The following is a 19,162-nucleotide window of genomic DNA, read 5'->3' as shown; positions in this document are numbered from 1 at the left end:
CACTGCTTGCAGCGTTTTTGTGTCCGTCTGACGAAACTGCAAGTCAGGGGGACGGATCCGTTTTCACACTGACACAATAGAACACAGATCCATCCCCCATTGACGTGGTGTTCAAGACGGATCCGTTTTGGCTATGTTAAAGATAATACAAACTGATCTTTTCTGAACAGATCCATTGTGCAGATCCATGACGGATCCGCACCAAACGCGAGTGTGAAAGTAGCCTAATCCAAATTTCCTTGTGCTTTGTGGTAACGAATCAGACATTCTTAAAATGGTGGCTGCACATGTTACAAATTGAGTGTAAGATGCCCGGAAATGCGAGATCACCCATAATGCCGTGCAGCCAGCCAATCTGCAGATCCCATCCCCTGACATGTCACAGCCCTATAAAACCCTCATCCGGCGCGGTCTCCACCATTGTCCTGTGAGCTGAGCATAGGGAGAGATGTGGCAAGTGCTCATGTGCTAGGGACAGTGTTGCTGAAATTTATTAACAGAAGTATATCGAAGAGCGAGAGTGCAGGCAGAGTACATGGAGGGCGCAGGCAGAGTACATGGAGGGCGCAGGCAGAGTACATGGAGGGCGCAGGCAGAGTACATGGAGGGCGCAGGCAGAGTACATGGAGGGTGCAGCCAGAGTACATGCAGAAGCAGCACAGCAATACTGCTGCTGCCCAAAACATCCAAAGCCCCACACCTGCAGATCACAACCAGGAGTAGGCAGAGAGTAAGTAGCTTTGTCATAACTAAACAGGCTGCTGATGACAAGTTGATCCCATGCCACTCAGACCACTGTGGAGGGGGGCTCTTGTTTGTACAGCAGCACCACCGCCATGATCTTGTTAGTCAAAAAAGATGCCAGTCAGTGAGGCGACTAGGGATACGGCATGAGTTTCTACATCCCATCACTGATGTCACTTTGCCACAAAGAGACCAAGCCACCCATTGCCCCTAGTTCTCCATTCTGGTTTCACCTTCCAAAGTGCTACCCACTACCCCCACGACCCCCCTGTTCAATTGTTAAGGTGGCCATACACATTAGGCTACTTTCATACTAGCGTTTTGTGCGGATCCGTCATGGATGGATCCGTTCAGATAATACAATCATCTGCATCCGTTCAGAACGGATCCATTTGTATTATCTTTAACATAGCCAAGACGGATCCGTCTTGAACACCATTGAAAGTCAATGGAGGACAGATCAGTTTTCTATTGTGCCAGATTGTTTCAGTGAAAACGGATCCGTCCCCATTGACTTACATTGTGTCAGAATGGATCCATTTGGCTCAGTTTCGTCAGACGGACACCAATACGCTGCAGACTGCGTTTTGTTGTCCGCCTCCTGAGCGGAATGGAGACTGATCGGAAGCAAACTGTTGCATTCTGAGCGGATCCTTTTCCATTCAGAATGCATTAGAGCAAAACTGATCCGTTTTGGACGGCTTGTGAGAGCCTATGACTGACCTCACAAACGGAAAGCCAAAACGCCAGTGTGAAAGTAGCCTTAGTCTAAAGTTGATCAAAACAGACAATTTCAACCAAATGAACAATTGTCGAACGTTCGTTTTAGCCGCCCGGTGATAAACCATTATCATCTGAAAAGAAGTCGGCTGTGTTTTTTTCCCTGGATGAAAGATCTTTCTTTGAAAGGACGTTCCCAAAAAGATCTGTCATCCATCGCTAGTTTCATTGAACATGTATGGACAGATTGAACCACTAACGGCCAATATGGACTAAAATGTGGATGGCAGTGTCTGCAAAATGAACGCTCGCCAGATGATTGGCGATGAGTATAGTCAGCTTTACTTATGTGTACAGTTTTTGAATGACTGATTTGATGCTTCAAGAAAGCTAGGGATTCAGTCGGCTTCTGTATTTATTATTTATTTTACGCACTTATATAGCCCCACTATATTCCACAGCGCTTTACAGACAGACCACTGTCCCCAATGGGGCTCACAATCTAAAGTCCCCATCAGTCTGTCTTTGGAGTATCAGATGGAGATGGTTATAGAGAAGACGAGTAATGGTTTCCCTGTATAAATAGCAACCCCTTAACATTATGAGTACCTATTGGAATTTTAAATATTTGAATTACTTGAACTTTTGTATTCCTCCTTGACTAAAAAATATAGCGCGACCTCTTCCCTAAATAGAGATACTGCGCAACCGAATAGTAAAATTACCACACAGACGACTGACCCTCAAAATTATTGTAATCACAGCTCTGCAATTATGGATATATTAGTCTCTAGATATAAATGAAAACTGATTATGGTGTTTTAGGTGTCCCATAAATGGATATTGTAAGGCCTCTTTCACACGGGCGAGTTTTCCGCACGGGTGCAATGCGTGAGGTGAACGCATTGCACCCACACTGAATCCGGACCCATTTATTTCTATGGGGCTGTGCACATGAGCGATGATTTTCACGCATCACTTGTGTGTTGCGTGAAAAAAGCAGCATGCTCTATATTGTGCTTTTTCCACGGAAGTGAATGGGGCTGCGTGAAAATCGCAAGCATACGCAAGCAAGTGCGGATGCGGTGCGATTTTCACGCATGGTTGCTAAGATGACAGTCTATTCACTGTAATATTTTCCCTTATAACATGGTTATAAGAGAAAATAATAGCATTCTTTAATACAGAATGCTTAGAAGGTCAATTGAGGATTAAAAAAAAAAATTAAAAAATTAACTCACCTCCTCCTCTTGATTGCGTAGTGTCCGATCTCTTCTTACTTCTTTAATCATGAGGTGCCAGGTAAAGGACCTGTGGTGACGTCACGTCACATGGTCCATCACGTGGTGATGGACCATGTGATGAGCTCAGTGACGTCACCACAGATCCTTTGACAGGTCCTGAAGAAAGAACAGGAGACCAGCAGCTACGCGATCAATTGGAGGAGGTGAGCAAAAAAATAATAATTTTAACCCTCAAATTGACCCTGTACTAAGCATTCAGTATGAAGGAACGCTATTATTTTCCCTTATAACCATGTTATAAGGGGAAATAATTACATCTACACAACCATGAACCCAAACCTGAACTTCAGTGAAGAAGTTCGGGTCTGGGTACCACATTCAGTTTTTTTATCATGCGCGTGCAAAATGCATTGCACCTGCGCGATAAAAACTGAACAACAAAACGTAATCGCAGTCAAAACAGACTGCAATTGCGTACCTACTCGCGCAGGTTTGCCGCAATGCATCCAGACCTAATCCGGACACGCTCGTCTGCAAGTGGCCTAAAGGCTTTGACCCTGGTTTATCATGCCTTCACTCCAGAATTCGGACTTCAAAAAGTTGCAAAAGCCCCATTTTGCGTAAAAATGTTGCGACTTTCCCATTTTTGCACCACTCACTCCAGTTTTGAAAAAATTGATGGGAAAGTGGGCATGGTTAGTTATGTTAATGAGTTTCACTGAGTGATTGAGACTTAAAAAAAAAAAAAAAATTTTAAAGTCGCACTCTAGTAGGAGGATGGGGAAGGAAAACTGGAGAAGCTTTTCTAAGCAAAAAAAAGTGTTTGTCTCCTCCTCAAACCTATCAAACATCATAAGACATTTGATAAATGTGACAAAGTACACCAACATAGACACTAGGAAAACTGACTTAAAATTTTCCCCTAATGATAACACCCCACCCCCCTTGACTTCAACTGCAGTATGCCAACACAGCCACTGCATAATGCCACCACTGTTTTTCCAGCGCCAGTCTGAAAACAGCCGATTAGTGGAGGTGGGGACAGTCAATCTGATACTTATGATCTATCCACTAGATAGGCCATCAATATCTAAAATCTGGGATACCCCTTTAAGGATCCATAAAAGCTTTTGATTGGCATCTACTTTAATCTGCATGACAAGGACTTGTTGGACTTGTCTTTTTAAAAGGGAGTCCGTCACCAAAATAGGACAATAAAAACTGCCTACGTGGCACTCTAGCACAACTAGACAAGATTCCAATGGTACCTATGTTGTATTCTTCTCACTTTCACCCGCTGAAAAAGAACAGTTTTATGTATATGCAAATGAGGGCTCGCAAGTGCCCAGGGGCAGGGTTCTTGTTGTAGGTGCCCAGGCTGCTCTGCCTTCTTTTCATATTACCCCTCCCCAGCCTCTTGCTGGTCCCGCCCTATAAGGCTGTTTCATCATCCCAAGTACTGGCCGAGATCTGGCGCGTGCGCAGTTCAGCGCCGGCCCAGGCACTACAATGCCCATTGTGGGGAGTGGCATTGCTTCATGTTGTGCGCATGCGTCTGTGGACAGCACAAAACCAGCGGCAAGGGGGCGGACCGGAAGCAAGCAGGGAGACTGGAGGCAAGCCGAGCAAGAGAAAGGTAAGTATATCCACATTGCAGTGTGCATGCTCGGGCTGGCGCTGAACTGCGCACGCGCCGAATCTCGGACGATACTTGGGATGATGAAACAGCCTTATAGGGCGGGACCAGAAAGAGGCTGGGGAGGGGTAATATGAAAAGAAGGCAGAGTAGCCTGGGCACCTACAACAAGAACCCCGCCCCTGGGCACTTGCGAGCCCTCATTTGCATATACATAAAATTATGTTTTTTCAGCTGGTGAAAGTCAGAAGACTACAACAAAGGTACCTTTGGAATCTTGTGCAGTTGTGCTAGAGCACCACGTAGGCAGTTTAGATTGTCAGATTTTGGTGACCGACTCCATTTAAGGCTAGTTTCACACTAGTGTTTACAGATCTGGTAGGCTGTTCCAGTCAGGGAAAGCCTGACAGATCCATCACTGCTCTCCGGCCTCAATAACTATAATGGAGTCTGGTGGAGATCCGGAATGCTGGCAAAATATGCCGAGAATTGGCCTTACAAATACCAGTTTGTGTCCGGCCGATTCCAGACATTCTACGCCAGAGCACTATGCTGGCAGTGTAAAACGGTTTTCCGCCACACAAGATGATATGTCGGCTGCATGTCAAATACCTACATCTACAAGACATAGGTGTCAGATCTAAGGTGGGGAAACTCAGCGAACAGAGATTTATTGTCTATCGGGGGCAAAAAATCCATTATGGGAAAATCTCTTTAAACTATAAAGGGTGCCATCCTGGTATTGGGGCGGGGGTCAATTCAGCAATAAAGTGAGTTGCCTTTACTCCTCAATGCAAAACCAAGTACAAATACATATGAATATGCATCATCTCAGCAAGTTCCCCTACTGCCGAGCCACACAGGGGTTTAGCATGGCAGCAGTTGCCCCTGGAGTACATCTACCGAGACAAGCCTGGCGCTTTTTTACTTTTAGTACACATGTAAGATAAACTGTGAAGAAATGGGTCCAATCACATTATTCATGGTTTAGATGATCTCACTAGGACACTTATCTGTGAACAGTTTTAGGAGTATGAATTGTATTTGTTCATTCAGAACAACCTCTCCGCACACTGGATTCTGCAGATAAGAGGCGACTGTTCATTTACAGAGAAATCAGATTGCTAAAACATGGCTGCTAGAAGACCTCAAGGGCTCAAGCACTCTGGCGTCGCATGCATCCATCAGATTAATGCACAATAGATTAGATACGATAGCAGACAATAGGAAAGTGCACATAACGTTTTCCTGTTCCATCAGCTTGTCCTAAAAAATGCATTCTGTGTCTATTAGAACCTTTTTATAAATGCATTCATATTTGGGGTGGCTTACTGAGGAAGCAGTTAATTTTGTCTTGACGCCACATATAATGATTTGCCTTCTCCTCTTAGAATTCTTACATGAGAAGAAGTGGATCACATCAGGATCCTGGTGCTTGAGGTTGCTCAAAAGCAATACAAATGACACATGGTAGGTGAGGGGCCGAGGAGCCAAAAAAAAAATTACACATTTTATTTTGGCCATCATACCTTTTTACTTTTATGTAAGGCTACCTGTATGTTTGAGATATACTGTATAAAATGAGTTTAAAAAAACATTAGAACAGTTACCCAAAAGTAGCTCATATTATATTATATTATACTGCTTCACCCTTCTCCTTTGCACTAATTTTGTTATATTTCTCTAGCGGACTAAGAATCTGCACTGATCATTTATATTGTCCCGTTCATACCCCTGCTGTCCACTGTACAGATACAAGAATGTACACTGAATGGCCACTTTATAAGAGACACCTATCTAGTAGCATGTTCAGCCGCCTTTGGCATTCAGAACCACAGCAATTTGTTGGGGCATAAAATCCATTGGGTGTTGAAATCTTGATTCATTGTAGACAGTTGCCACAAACAAGATGGAGGCACTGACATGCTTTAAACAGCCTATTCCATCTCATCCCAGAGATGTTCTAGAACAGGGGTGCACAACCTGCGGCCCGGGGGCCACATGCGGCCCTTGATACCATTCTGTGCGGCCCCCAACCATCTGGTAACAGACATGTATGCCTATGTCTTGTGGCTGCTTACATGTAATTTTCATGTATTTCTCCCATTAGATGGGAGTCCTGGAAGTATAACTAGACATTAATGGTATATAATGTGTGTTCAATATGCCTTAAGTACAATATTTCAGTTGTTAATACACCTTTAAATTTTAATTTCGGCCCTCGTCATTGGTTCAGTCTGGCAATGTGGCCCCCAACCAGGAAACGTCCTGTTCTAGAAGATTAAGATCTTGGGACTGTGAAGGCCAGGGACTCAAGGAAAAGTGTTATGTTCCGAAACCAATTCATACAACCCTTGTGGCACGGTACATTGTCCTGCTGAAAGCGTCCTTCTGCCATAAAGGTATGAACTTGGCCCGCCTCAATGCTTAGGAAGAAAACACTACGAACACCATTACTCCACTGTTGGCACCGGATATGAAGACTTCATCAATTCGTGCTGCTTGTGCCAAATTCTGACCCTTCCATCAATTTGGTGCAACAGGAGTCTGGATTCAGCTGACCACGCAATGTTCTTCTACTGCTCAGCGATTCCATATTTGTGCTCTTGCCCTTCTGTTTCTCTTACACCAGCAGTAGGCAACCTCCTGCACTCCAGCTGTTGTGAAACTACAACTCCCAGCATGCATACTTCCTCTGCTCTTCTGCTACTCTTATAAAACTGAACAACACCTATCAAGATCAAAAACCTCCACACAAGATAGAGAAATTCATAATTTATTGGCAAATCCTCATACATACACAACAATAATCAAATGTAATAAAATACATAAAGCAGCAATATGGAGAAGCTGGAATGTGGCAAACATAAAAAACACTCCAGCCATAAGGGACTAGTATTAATTACACATATTTGCATAGTATATTGTGGCTAAGGTAGCAAAACATGCACACATGTTGTCAGGATACACCGCCCACCACTGTGCACAGTGGGGAATGGCGACAACCTTATACAAATGCTATAGTAGCAATACTGTGAAATAATGATAATAAGTACTGACCCAGCCTGAAGCGTACCGCCCAACGATAGTTTCGCTATGCGCTTCCTGCAGAGGCCGCTGCCCCCTTCACTTTAAGCATGACTAGAAAATCACACGGGCAGGGGATAAAAGAACGTTTTCTGAGCTTTAGCTTCATCTGACTTCAGGAAGAAAATTATCGTCGGAAACACGCTGCTGGCTACTCTCAGGTACTGCTGGAGGCTTGGGATGGTTTTTGGAGGCAACAGGTTCCCTTTAACGTACCATTCCTTAGCACGGTTGGGCTAAAACAGCTGATGAACATTTTGAGTGCCATTACTGTAGGTTTCCTTTAAGGCACATTAGATGGTGCACCTGGGTTGTATTTGCCTGCAATTTGCTCCACTGTGCGCACCGCCTGGGTTCATCAGAATGATTCTTGACATTCTCCTCGGACTCCACAGAATCCTCTTTAGCTGAAGGCACTTCCTCAAAACACATTTTTGATTAAAAAGTAAAAACTCAACTTCATTGCTTGAGAAAACCACACAAGACCTGGCCATCTATGTAAAAATGGAGAAGACAAGCTTGAATAGAGGCAGGGTGGGGGGGGGGGTGGGATTAGACATCTATTGTCTGCCACTGTCACCACCAGACATCTGAGAAGCTCTGACAGATGCCTTTCAGAACCTCCTCCTTGAGCTTCCTTTGTTTTGGTTTTCAGTTCCTCATCTCGTTAGCCTCTCTCAGCTGTCATGTAGTTGGACTGATTGCATCCCTTTAAATTCCTCCCCATAATGGATTAGTGTGCGGTTTATACATCTTCATGGAGTGTGTGTGCATGCTAATCCCATTTCCCAGTCTTCTACAAGATAAGTGTTGTACATTCATTTGTGATTTTCTGTTTGCTGGATCCCAGGTGACCCCGACTCCCTCCGTGTCTAGTGTAGGGAGCCGGTAGTCGTGTCCCCTCACTATTATAGGGTGTTCAGGTGTTTTACAGTCGAGGTACGAGGATATGCGATCATCTACCATTGGGATTTTCGCATAGGCTGAGCAGTCAGGGAGAGTGCCAGGTCTGATGCAGGGGTCTCCCTTCTTGTTCCTTAGTTTTGGATCCAGTGAGTCATATATGCATTTTGTGTTGTCTTGTTTCCTGTACACCTTCCGTGACATTATAAACCACCCAAAACCGTCTCAAGCATGGATCCGGTTTCACTTTTGACTGAACGCTTCCAGGGTCTTTCATTGGAGGTAGCTGATCTCCATAAGACTCTTTCTCAGTTTCTAGTGACCGGTTCAGCTTGCGTTCATGGAGTTTGTTCTGAGCCTAAGATCTCGCTCCCGGATACATTCTCCGGGGGTAGTGAGAATTTTCTGCGTTTTAGAGAGACTTGCAAACTCCATTTTCGCCTTCTTCCCCATTCCTCTGGTGATGAGGAACGGAGGGTGGGGATCATTATATCGCTGCTCAGGGGTAACGCTCAGTCGTGGGCCTTTTCGCTGCCGGTGGGGGCACGGCCCCTCCGTTCAGTGGATGAATTCTTTTTAGCCCTGGGTCAGATATATGATGATCCGGATCATATTGCTTTGGCTGAGTCTAGACTACGTCTGTTATGCCAGGGTAAACAATCCGCAGAGATATACTGCTCAGAATTTCGGAGATGGGCAGCTGATACTGGTTGGAATGATGCTGCACTCCGAAGTCAATTTTGCCATGGTCTTTCATAAGGATTGAAAGATGCATTTGCCTTTCATGAGAGGCCTATCTCCTTGGACTCTGCTATGTCTCAGGCTGTTCGTATTGACAGGCGTCTTAGAGAGAGAGGAGAGATCACTCCTTCCTGTCATACTCAATCCCAGGACAGTGCAGCGGTCTCATTCTGTGCGCAGGGGTCTCAGTCGCCGTCAGCCCCTTCTGAGCAGGAGCCCATGCAGCTGGGGTTTATTGCCTCTGACAATAGAAGATTCAGCTCGCATGGGAGGGTTTGTTTTTGTTGTGGAAGTATAAATCATTTGGCAAATGTTTGTCCCTCTAGGAGATTCAGGCAGTTTTCTGGGAGTAATAAAGAAACAAAAACAAAAATGTTCCATCTGTTACTATTGGCAGGGTTGAGGCGGAAAGTGAAGGTTTTCCGTTTGCTTGTAGTTCCCGTTTTGTCCTGCCTGCCAGGGTGGCGCTAGAGAGAAAGAACATTTTTTGTGAGATTTTTGTAGATAGTGGAGCAGCTGTCAATCTCATTGATAATTAATTTGCGATAACTCATGGTTTCCAGGTATGCACTTTGGGAAAGGATATTCCTGTTTTTGCTATTGATTCCGCTCCACTTTCTCAGAAATCATTAAAGGGCATAGTTCACAATATCCGTTTAATTGTGAGTGATGCTCATGTTAAGGATGTGTCATGTTTCGTCCTTAGCGGATTGCCTACTCCTCTTGTGTTGGGGCTACCCTGGCTCACTAAACATAACCCCACCATTGATTGGCAAGCGAGGCAAATAAATGGTTGGAGTGACTTTTGCAGAGAGAATTGCCTCACGACATCCGTTTCTGAGGTTTCTACTAAGACTGTACCATCTTTTCTCTCTGAATTTTCGGATGTCTTCTCCGAGAGTGGAGTTCAGGATTTGCCCCCGCACAGGGAGTACAATTGCCCTATTAATCTCATCCCAGGCGCCAAGCTGCCTAAATCTCGTTTATACAATCTTTCCCAACCTGAAAGGGTCGCTATGCGTGCTTATATCTCTGAGAGTCTGAGAAAAGGACACATACGACCCTCGAAGTCACCTGTTGCCGCTGGTTTTTTCTTTGTTAAGAAAAAAGATGGTTCTTTAAGACCTTGTCTGGATTTCCGGGAGCTGAACAGTATCACGATTCGTGACCCTTATCCACTTCCTCTGATCCCGGACCTGTTTAACCAGATTGTTGGGGCTAAAGTCTTTTCCAAATAAGATCTAAGAGGGGCATACAACCTGGTCAGGGTCAGAGAAGGAGACGAATGGAAGACGGCCTTCAATACCCCTGAGGGCCATTTTGAGAATTTGGTTATGCCTTTTGGTTTGATGAATGCCCCAGCCGTTTTTCAGCATTTCGTGAACAGCATTTTTTATCATTTAAATGGGAAAATTTGTATTAGTGTATTTGGATGACATTGATTTTTTCTCCTGATTTCAAAACTTATAAAGGAACACTTACGTCAGGTCTTGCTCATCCTGCGGGAGAATAAATTATACGCGAAACTGGAAAAATGTGTGTTTGCGGTTCCCGAAATTCAATTTCTGGGGTTTCTTCTCTCCGCTTCTGGTTTTCACATGGACCCCGAGAAGGTCCGCGCTGTGCTTGAGTGGGAGCTTCCTGAAAATCAGAAGGCGCTGATGCGTTTTTTGGGCTTTGCCAATTATTACAGGAAGTTTATTTTGAATTATTCCTCTGTTGTTAAACCACTCATTGATATGACCAGAAAGGGGGTAGATTTTTCTTCCTGGTCGATAGAGGCGCGTAAGGCTTTTTCTAATATCAAGGAGAGTTTTGCTTCCGCTCCCATCTTGGTACAACCTGATATTTCTCTACCCTTCATAGTTGAGGTTGATGCTTCTGAGGTGGGTGTGGTCTTGTCTCAGGGTTCCTCTCCTGCCAAATGGCAACCGTGTGCCTTTTTCTCGAAGAAACTCTCCTCCGCAGAGAGAAATGACGATGTGGGAGATAGGGAGTTGTTGACCATCAAGTTGGCTTTTGAGGAATGGCGCCATTGGCTAGAGGGAGCCAGACACCCTATTACCGTGTTTACTGACCATAAAAATCTGGCCTACTTGGAGTCAGCCAAGCGTCTGAACCAGAGACAGGCCAGATGGTCTTTGTTCTTTTCAAGGTTTAATTTTGTTGTCACGTTCCGCCCTGGGGTTAAGAATGTGAAGGCAGGTGCCCTGTCACGTTGTTTTCTGGGAGGTGGGAATTTTGAAGACCCGGGTCCCATTTTGGCTGAAGATGTGGTGGTCTCTGCTCTTTTTCCTGAATTGGAGGCAGAGGTGCAGGTAGCCCAGTCAGAGGCTCCTGATCTTTGTCCTCCTGGGAGGTTGTTTGTGCCTCTCGCTTTGAGACACAAGATTTTTAAGGAACACCACGATACTGTCCTTGCTGGGCACCCGGGGGCAAGAGCCACAGTGGATCTCATCGCTCGGAGATTCTGGTGGCCTGCGCTTCGTAGGTCGGTTGAGGGTTTTGTGGCAGCCTGCGAGACTTGCGCTCGTGCCAAAGTCCCTCATTCAGGGCCATCAGGTCCTCTCCTTCCCTTACCCATTCCTTCCCGTCCTTTGACACATCTGTCCATGGACTTCATAACGGACCTGCCTCGTTCCTCGGGGAAGACTGATTCTGGTGGTGGTGGACCATTTTAGCAAAATGGTGCATTTCATCCCTTTTCCTGGTTTGCCCAATGCTAAGACGCTGGCGCAGGCATTTATTGATCACATTGTCAAATTGCATGGTATTCCTTCAGACATAGTCTCTGATAGGGGCACGCAGTTTGTTTCCAGATTCTGGAAGGCTTTCTGTGCTCGCTTGGGGGTTCGGTTGTCATTCTCTTCTGCTTTCCACCCGCAGTCGAATGGCCAGACAGAGCGCGTCACTCAGAATCTGGAGACATATCTGCGCTGTTTTGTGGCAGAGAATCAGTGTTCTTTTTTGTCCCTTGCTGAGTTTGCTTTACATAACCGTCGTCAGGAGTCCTCTGATAAGTCACCATTTTTTGGTGAATATGGGTTTCATCCGCAGTTTGGGACATTCTCGGGAGAGGGGTCTTCTGGTTTACCTGATGAGGACAGATTCTCCTCGTCTTTGTCATCTATTTGGCAAAAGATTCAGGATAATCTAAAGAGCATGAGTGAGAGATATAAGCGTGTGGCAGATAAGAGACGTGTGCCTGGTCCGGACCTGAATGTTGGTGATCTGATGTGGTTGTCTACCAAAAATATCAAATTGAAGGTTCCCTCCTGGAAGTTGGGTCCTAAGTTTATTGGGCCTTACAAAATCCTGTCTGAGGAAGATCAAGATGGTAGGCAACAAGTCCTTATTAAAACCTTATGTTCAACCCATTGTACCCTCGTCTTTGCCTCCTCCTCCCATTATGGTTGATGGTAATCTTGAATTTCAGGTCTCTAGGATTGTGGATTCTCGTGTTGTCCGCGGTTCTCTCCAGTACCTCATTCATTAGGAGGGTTATGGTCCTGAGGAGAGGATGTGGGTCCCAGTGACGGACATTAAGGCCACTCGTCTCATCAGGGCTTTCCATAGGTCCCATCCTGAGAAGGTGGGCTCTGAGTGTCTGGAGTCCACTCGTAGAGGGAGGGGTACTGTCACGACCAGACATCTGAGAAGCTCTGACAGATGCCTTTCAGAACCTCCTCCTTGAGCTTCTTTTGTTTTGGTTTTCAGTTCCTCATCTCGTTAGCCTCTCTCAGCTGTCATGTAGTTGGACTGATTGCATCCCTTTAAATTCCTCCCCATAATGCATTAGTGTGCGGTTTATACATCTTCCTGGAGTGTGTGTGCGCATGCTGATCCTATTTCCCAGTCTTCTACAAGATAAGTTTTGTACATTCATTTGTGATTTTCTGTTTGCTGGATCCTAGGTGACCCCGACTCCCTCCGTGTCTAGTGTAGGGAGCCGGTGGTCGTGTCCCCTCACTATTATAGGGTGTTCAGGTGTTTTACAGTCGAGGTACGAGGATATGCGATCATCTACCATTGGGATTTTCGCATAGGCTGAGCAGTCAGGGAGAGTGCCAGGTCTGATGCAGGGGTCTCCCTTTTTGTTCCTAAGTTTTGGATCCAGTGAGTCATATGCATTTTGTGTTGTCTTTTGTTTCCTGTACACCTTCCGTGACAGCCACATACAATGCTGTCTTGACACCTTTTTCTGGGAGGTCATTATAACCTACTGACTCCAATTAGGATAATGGAATCAACACCTTTGACCCCATGCTGGGTATAATTACCAGATGTGGATTCAGTTACATATTTATTCCCAGAGAATTCTTGTACAGTCACTCACAATTGAGAAAGCTCGTTGGAAGAAAGAGTGAAACGTTTTCAAGAAATCTACAGTACGTCCAGTTGCCTTGATTTATTATTTACAGATAGACCTGGCTAGTCTAGCACAGTTGACAATGCCCCGTTCAAAGTCATTTAGATAGCTCAATTTTCATATTCTAAGGGTGGGATCACACCTGTGGCAGGTAAATCTGGTTGTCTGTTCTTGCAGAGGAGCAGACTACTGGAGTTAATGCTGGCTTTCTGCTACAAAATGTTACTGCATGCGGCGGTCTTTAACTGGCAGAATGCCAGAATTTATGCAGGAAACCTGCTGAATGAGGATCCGACAGCGTCCAGCTAGGATGGATACGGTAACGCCAATTGTCTGCTCCTCTGACCGGATTTATCTACTGCAGATGTGAACCTACCGTAGTGTGGATTCACACTGAAATGGATTGATTTTATGTTGTAAATGGCCACTTTCGCAAGCATCATGGCTTTTGTTTATTACAGGGTCATGGCCATGGTGAAGGATCCGTTTTTAGATGGATCCAAACAGACTCTAAAGAATATAGCGGTGTCCCTCAGGGTTCCCGTGTTTTTGATGGCAAGAATACTGCTGCACACATTTTATGCTTGCAATCAAAAGAGCAGAAAACCAGTCGGAAATGCTGACAAAACCCTGAAGCAGAAGTGTGAAAACGAACTCAGACTCAGGTTAACCCAGGTTAACTAGAGACCACATTCATTCAGCCCAAAATTTAAAAAGGTTCAGACATTTAGGCTACCCTCACACTGGGCGAGATTAAGCAAACGGGTGTAAAGGAAAACTGGCTTAGTTGCCCATAGAAACCAATCAGATTCCACCTTTCATTTTCCAAAGGAGCTGTCCAAAATGAATGGTGGAATCTGATTGGTTGCTATAGGAAAATAAGCTAGTTCTACTTTACACATTAGTTTTGACAAATTTTCCCCTGTGTTTTGCAATGTCCATTGGAAGTGGAAAATTTCTCAAAATCTAAAAAGGATGAAACTCTATAGGCTCCAGCTAGTAAAAAAAAAAAAAAAAAAAGTTAGTATACTGCACAGCATTAAAATCCCGGAAAACCCCTTTAATCTTTAATGCTAAAATTCAAGTCAAGAAAGGAAGCTGTGGAGAAAAATGCAGATTGGCAGCTGCAAGGGTTACAGTGTTCTTATAACACATGTCTATATGAAAGAGACTACTGAGCTGTACAGGAGATCTGCCCTGCACCCCTGACTTATAACCACTTAGTGTGGTAGTGGCGTATCGTGGTATCCAGTAACTAATTTGAGGCTCATATCAGCCTAAGTAGATTACGGTTGGCTTTTCATGAACTGCCTGACACCAATGAGCACATTGATGCATAGAATTGTACAAAAAGCACAATGTGGTGAGAAAAGCCCCTCCCTCTGTCAAAAACCTTAGATGCTGCATTCGCTATTTGGGAAATGGACAGCTGGAATCAGAGAAGATGTAACTGCACTGTAATTACGGGCTGCTAGTGCTGCTCGAAGGGTCAATGATTGTGCTAAAAATGTATGGACAGGATGCAGCTGGCAAGAGAAGTTGTGCTGGCGGGCACAAGCGGAGTGTCTGCCTATATTTCTAAGAAAAAACTGGCTCTTTTCTAAAAAGAAAGTTCAGAGCATTATTATTACTACCATACATATGGAATCTAAAATACAATACACAAGAAACTACTTGTACAGAGGGGGAGAGAACCCTGCCCCCAAGAGCTGACAGTCTACATTACTATTGTGCCCACCGGCAACTCATACATTAGATCTGCTTTGTGCGTGGTTGTTATGCCAACACTCGACTTCAAGCCGGTAGAGAAAAACCGCATGCAGGGACCCAAAAGGTGATAATGCAACTGTTCTGTAGTATCATATCAGTCAGGGGATGGCGCTCCACTTTTTTTTTTTTTTTTTTTTTTTTTTTTTTAAGACCTCTTAATATAAGCAGGAAAAGGTACAGAGTAAGGCTAGAGCCACACGGCGACATTTGTCATATGACTTCTTGTTGCAGAAAAGTCGCGCAACATTATTTATAACAATAGTCAATGGTGTCGCACTGCGACTACGACACGACAATCCCCAAAAAATCTTGTTGGATTTTTGGGCGACTGTCACAGTGCGACACCATTGACTATCATTACAAAAAATGTTGCGCAACACTGGTACAATATGACTGTCGTGTTGTACTCTTTGTCACGTGACTTCTTATATGTTAGAGAAATAAAAATATATGTCCTTTATTAAATTCAATTAAAGGGGACTAACTCCTATGCGACGTCATTGCCAAAACGTGTCGGGTAAGTGGGGGACCTCCATGTAGACAGTGGGTGTTTGATTTATGTTTTTCCAACATTCACTACTTTATGGTTTGTGGTACCGGGTCCTATGTATGGCCTATTGGGAGGTCGCTGTATACCTTATGTGCTTTTAAGTTTAGGCATAATCCACTTGGATATGATGCTATCGTAATATCTCTTTTCCCGTTATTTTCATACAAACTTGCCCTGGTCTGCATGTGACTTAGTCCACTACTAGTTTGGTTGTTTAAACCATTTCTTTTTCTACAATCATGTGGATTCCTCCCATTTTAATTTGCTTGAATTTAATAATAAAAAATATATTTCCATTTCTTTGGTGGATGAATTTTGGTGAGGGCTATAGCACCAATGCTTACTGTAGGTTTAGATGAAATTTTAGGTGTGCCCGATAATAGTGGTGTCCAATGTGACAGTGGTACCTATCTGGCCAGTTTGGATGTGGAGGCGCTCTACAGCTCAATCCCTCATGGATTGGGCTGTGGAGCGATCCTAACATTCCTTCAGCAGAGGGGTGAACAATACAGGGCCCATAATGCCTTTGTAATGGAATTGTTGAGTTTCATACTCACACACAATGTATTTTTGTTTGATGGCTCTATCTTCCACCAGCTCAGGGGGGTCGCAATGGGCAGTCCCTGTGCCCCGACTTTTGCGAACCTCTACCTGGGCTGGTGGGAGAGGGAGGTAGTGTTTTGTGAAGATATGGAGCGATTCACGGATGTTGTCCCCCTCTGGATCAGGTACATCGACGATGTGCTGATCCTGTGGGGGGGCGATAGTGAATTGTTCCGTGAATTTGTTGCGGTCCTCAACAATAACACCGTGGGACTTTTTTTCACCTCAGAAATGGATTTGAAGAACATTTCCTTCCTGGATCTGTCCATTTCATTGTCTGCTGATGGGCATATTAGTACCAACGTTTTCAGAAAGCCCACAGCTACCAATAACCTTTTGAAATGGGACAGTGCGCACCCTGTAGCCCTTAGGAGAGGAATCCCTAAGGGCCAATATTTGAGGGTTAGGAGGAATTGTTCTCATCTCAGTGATTTTAGGGTGGCTGCTAAAGATCTCCAGCAGAGGTTTCAGTGTCGTGGTTATCCTCAGCAGTGTCTAAAGCAGGCTTACCAGCACTCAATGAGTACTAACAGGGATCGGTTGTTGTCTCCGAAAAAGGAGGGACAATAGTGAGAATATTGTGAGGATCATTGGGACTTTTGACGGCGCCCATGACGAGGTGCACCATGTCCTTAACGAGCACTGGGACATTTTGAAATCCGATCCGGATATTGGTGGGATGATTTCAGCCAACCCTTCAGTCACTTATCGCCGCAACAATAATTTACGTGACATGTTGACACATAGTCTGTACATCAGCCCCCGTCCGCAGTCATGGCTGCGAAACCCACTTACAGGTACGTTTCCTTGTGGATCCTGTAAATTTTGTGGGTTCATTAAAAAATCCAAAAGCTTCACTAACAGCACTGCGGACAAAACGTTCTTCATTAAGTCTTTCCACAATTGCAAGTCAGTTGGTGTTGTGTATTTAATGACATGTGTATGCAGCATCAAATATGTGGGTAAAACCATCAGAGAGCTAAGAAGACGGATTGGGGAGCATATTTTGGATATTACCAATCTCAAAGATACGCCAATTGCTCGTCATGTTCTTGACCTTCACAGGGGGGATACATCATCGGTCAAATTTCAAGTGATCGACTCTGTGAAGCCGTCACCAAGGGGCGGTGACTATGATCGCATATTGTTGCAAAAAGAGGCGAGATGGATTTTTTCTCTGAATACCATCAAACCATCCGGCCTCAATGATGCGATCTCATACGTCCCGTTCATCTAGTGACCAGGCTGATTTCTTTGCGTTACTGTACAATGCACTATGAGAAGTGGATTCATGTGTGTGATCATTGATACAAGTGGCTACACACATGAATCTATGTGTCTGTCCGTTTTTACACACTTCTCTTGGAGTGACTCTCCTTTACTGTATAATTACAATAAAGATGTCCATGCTGCGATAAATATATAAAGCCGCTTTGTAAATTCCTTGCTTTGTTTATGTGGCGCTTGCTGCGCTTTCCCTGTGACTCACCGTGTTCCTCCTGCCCTCAGCCTTTGGTTTGCCTTGTGCCGTGCCTCCTGGCCGGATTGGCTGATTGACGGAGGCGTGTCTAACAGGGCGGGGCTTCACCCTGTAAAGCTCGGTGTTCTGTGGGCCGCTTTGCGGCCATCACAGTGCCGGATTACATGCACACTAGCACGCAGCACCTCAGCCTAGAGGTTGCTAGCTCAGGCAGGATAGTGACTGTTTGTAAAGCTCCGTACCTCACACTAGAGGAAAACGGCGCTAGGCAGGGATCTCTATCACTGACTGTTTGTTTGTCCATTACCTCGGTCATTAAAACAACACTGAGGCTCTGGGCTCTAGTATTAACCTGGTGCACATAGCTCCTGATGAAATGCATCCCCAATGCATGGAAACGCAGCGTTGAGCTGTTGCCAATAAGGGACATGTCAGGGCAACCATTGCTCCTTTAATCCACCTGGAGTGATTGTTATTGCTCTGCCATAGTCCAGCACCTGTGATTATTAGTGCAGTGAGAGTCTGCGCGCTGGCTCTCACTGTTTTGGAGTGGTGTTTGGTGAAATTCCTATACCAATACATCCCCTTGATACCTTTCACCCTGGGATACACATCTTGAACCCTGTGGTTGAATGAGCCCCTTATGCTAGTAGCTTGTGAGATTACACTGGCAATCCAGATGGTGGTGCTATTTGGTATATATCAGTGTTTTCACAATTGTTAAAGTCAGTTTTGCACATTATACTGACGGTTGATACCCCTTATTTCTTAAATCAGACAATTAATAAAGACATTATTATTTTGTTTTAGCGCCTATCCCCATGTTATGTGCCCGATAATAGGTCTGGTTGATATAGAATTATTATATATTAGCCCTAGCCTAAAAGGATCTGAGTAAGGCCTCTTTCACACGACCGTATGGATATTTCAGTGTTTTGCTGGCTGTTTTTTCCGGATCCGTTGTTCCGTATGGCATATACAGTAATTACATAGAAAAAAATTGTGCTGGGCATAACATTTTTAATAGATGGTTCCACAAAAAACGGAACGGATACGGAAGACATACGGAGTACATTCCGTATGTGTTCCTTTTTTTTTTGCGGACCCATTGACTTGAATGGAGCCACGGAACATGATTTGCGGGCAATAATAGGACATGCTCCATCTTTCAATGGAACGGAAAAACTAAAATACGGAAACTGAATGCATACGGAGTACATTCCTTTTTTTGTGGAACCGTTGAAATGAATGCTTCTGTATACGGAACGCAAAAAAAAAAAAAGGCCCGCAAACGGGGGGGGGGGGGGAACGGTCA

The 19,162-nt window shown here is 44.6% G+C and overlaps 1 protein-coding gene across 2 annotated transcripts in view; it reads right to left on the bottom strand.

Moving 5' to 3' along the window:
- RAP1GDS1 (Rap1 GTPase-GDP dissociation stimulator 1) overlaps positions 1-19,162 on the bottom strand; it is a 168,369-nt gene that overhangs the window by 96,610 nt on the left and 52,597 nt on the right. The gene's annotated exons all lie outside the window — the stretch shown is intronic.

The sequence above is a fragment of the Bufo gargarizans genome, chromosome 1 (genome assembly GCF_014858855.1).
Source record: "Bufo gargarizans isolate SCDJY-AF-19 chromosome 1, ASM1485885v1, whole genome shotgun sequence".
Lineage (NCBI taxonomy): Eukaryota > Metazoa > Chordata > Amphibia > Anura > Bufonidae > Bufo > Bufo gargarizans.
This window is presented reverse-complemented; position numbering and strand designations above follow the sequence as displayed.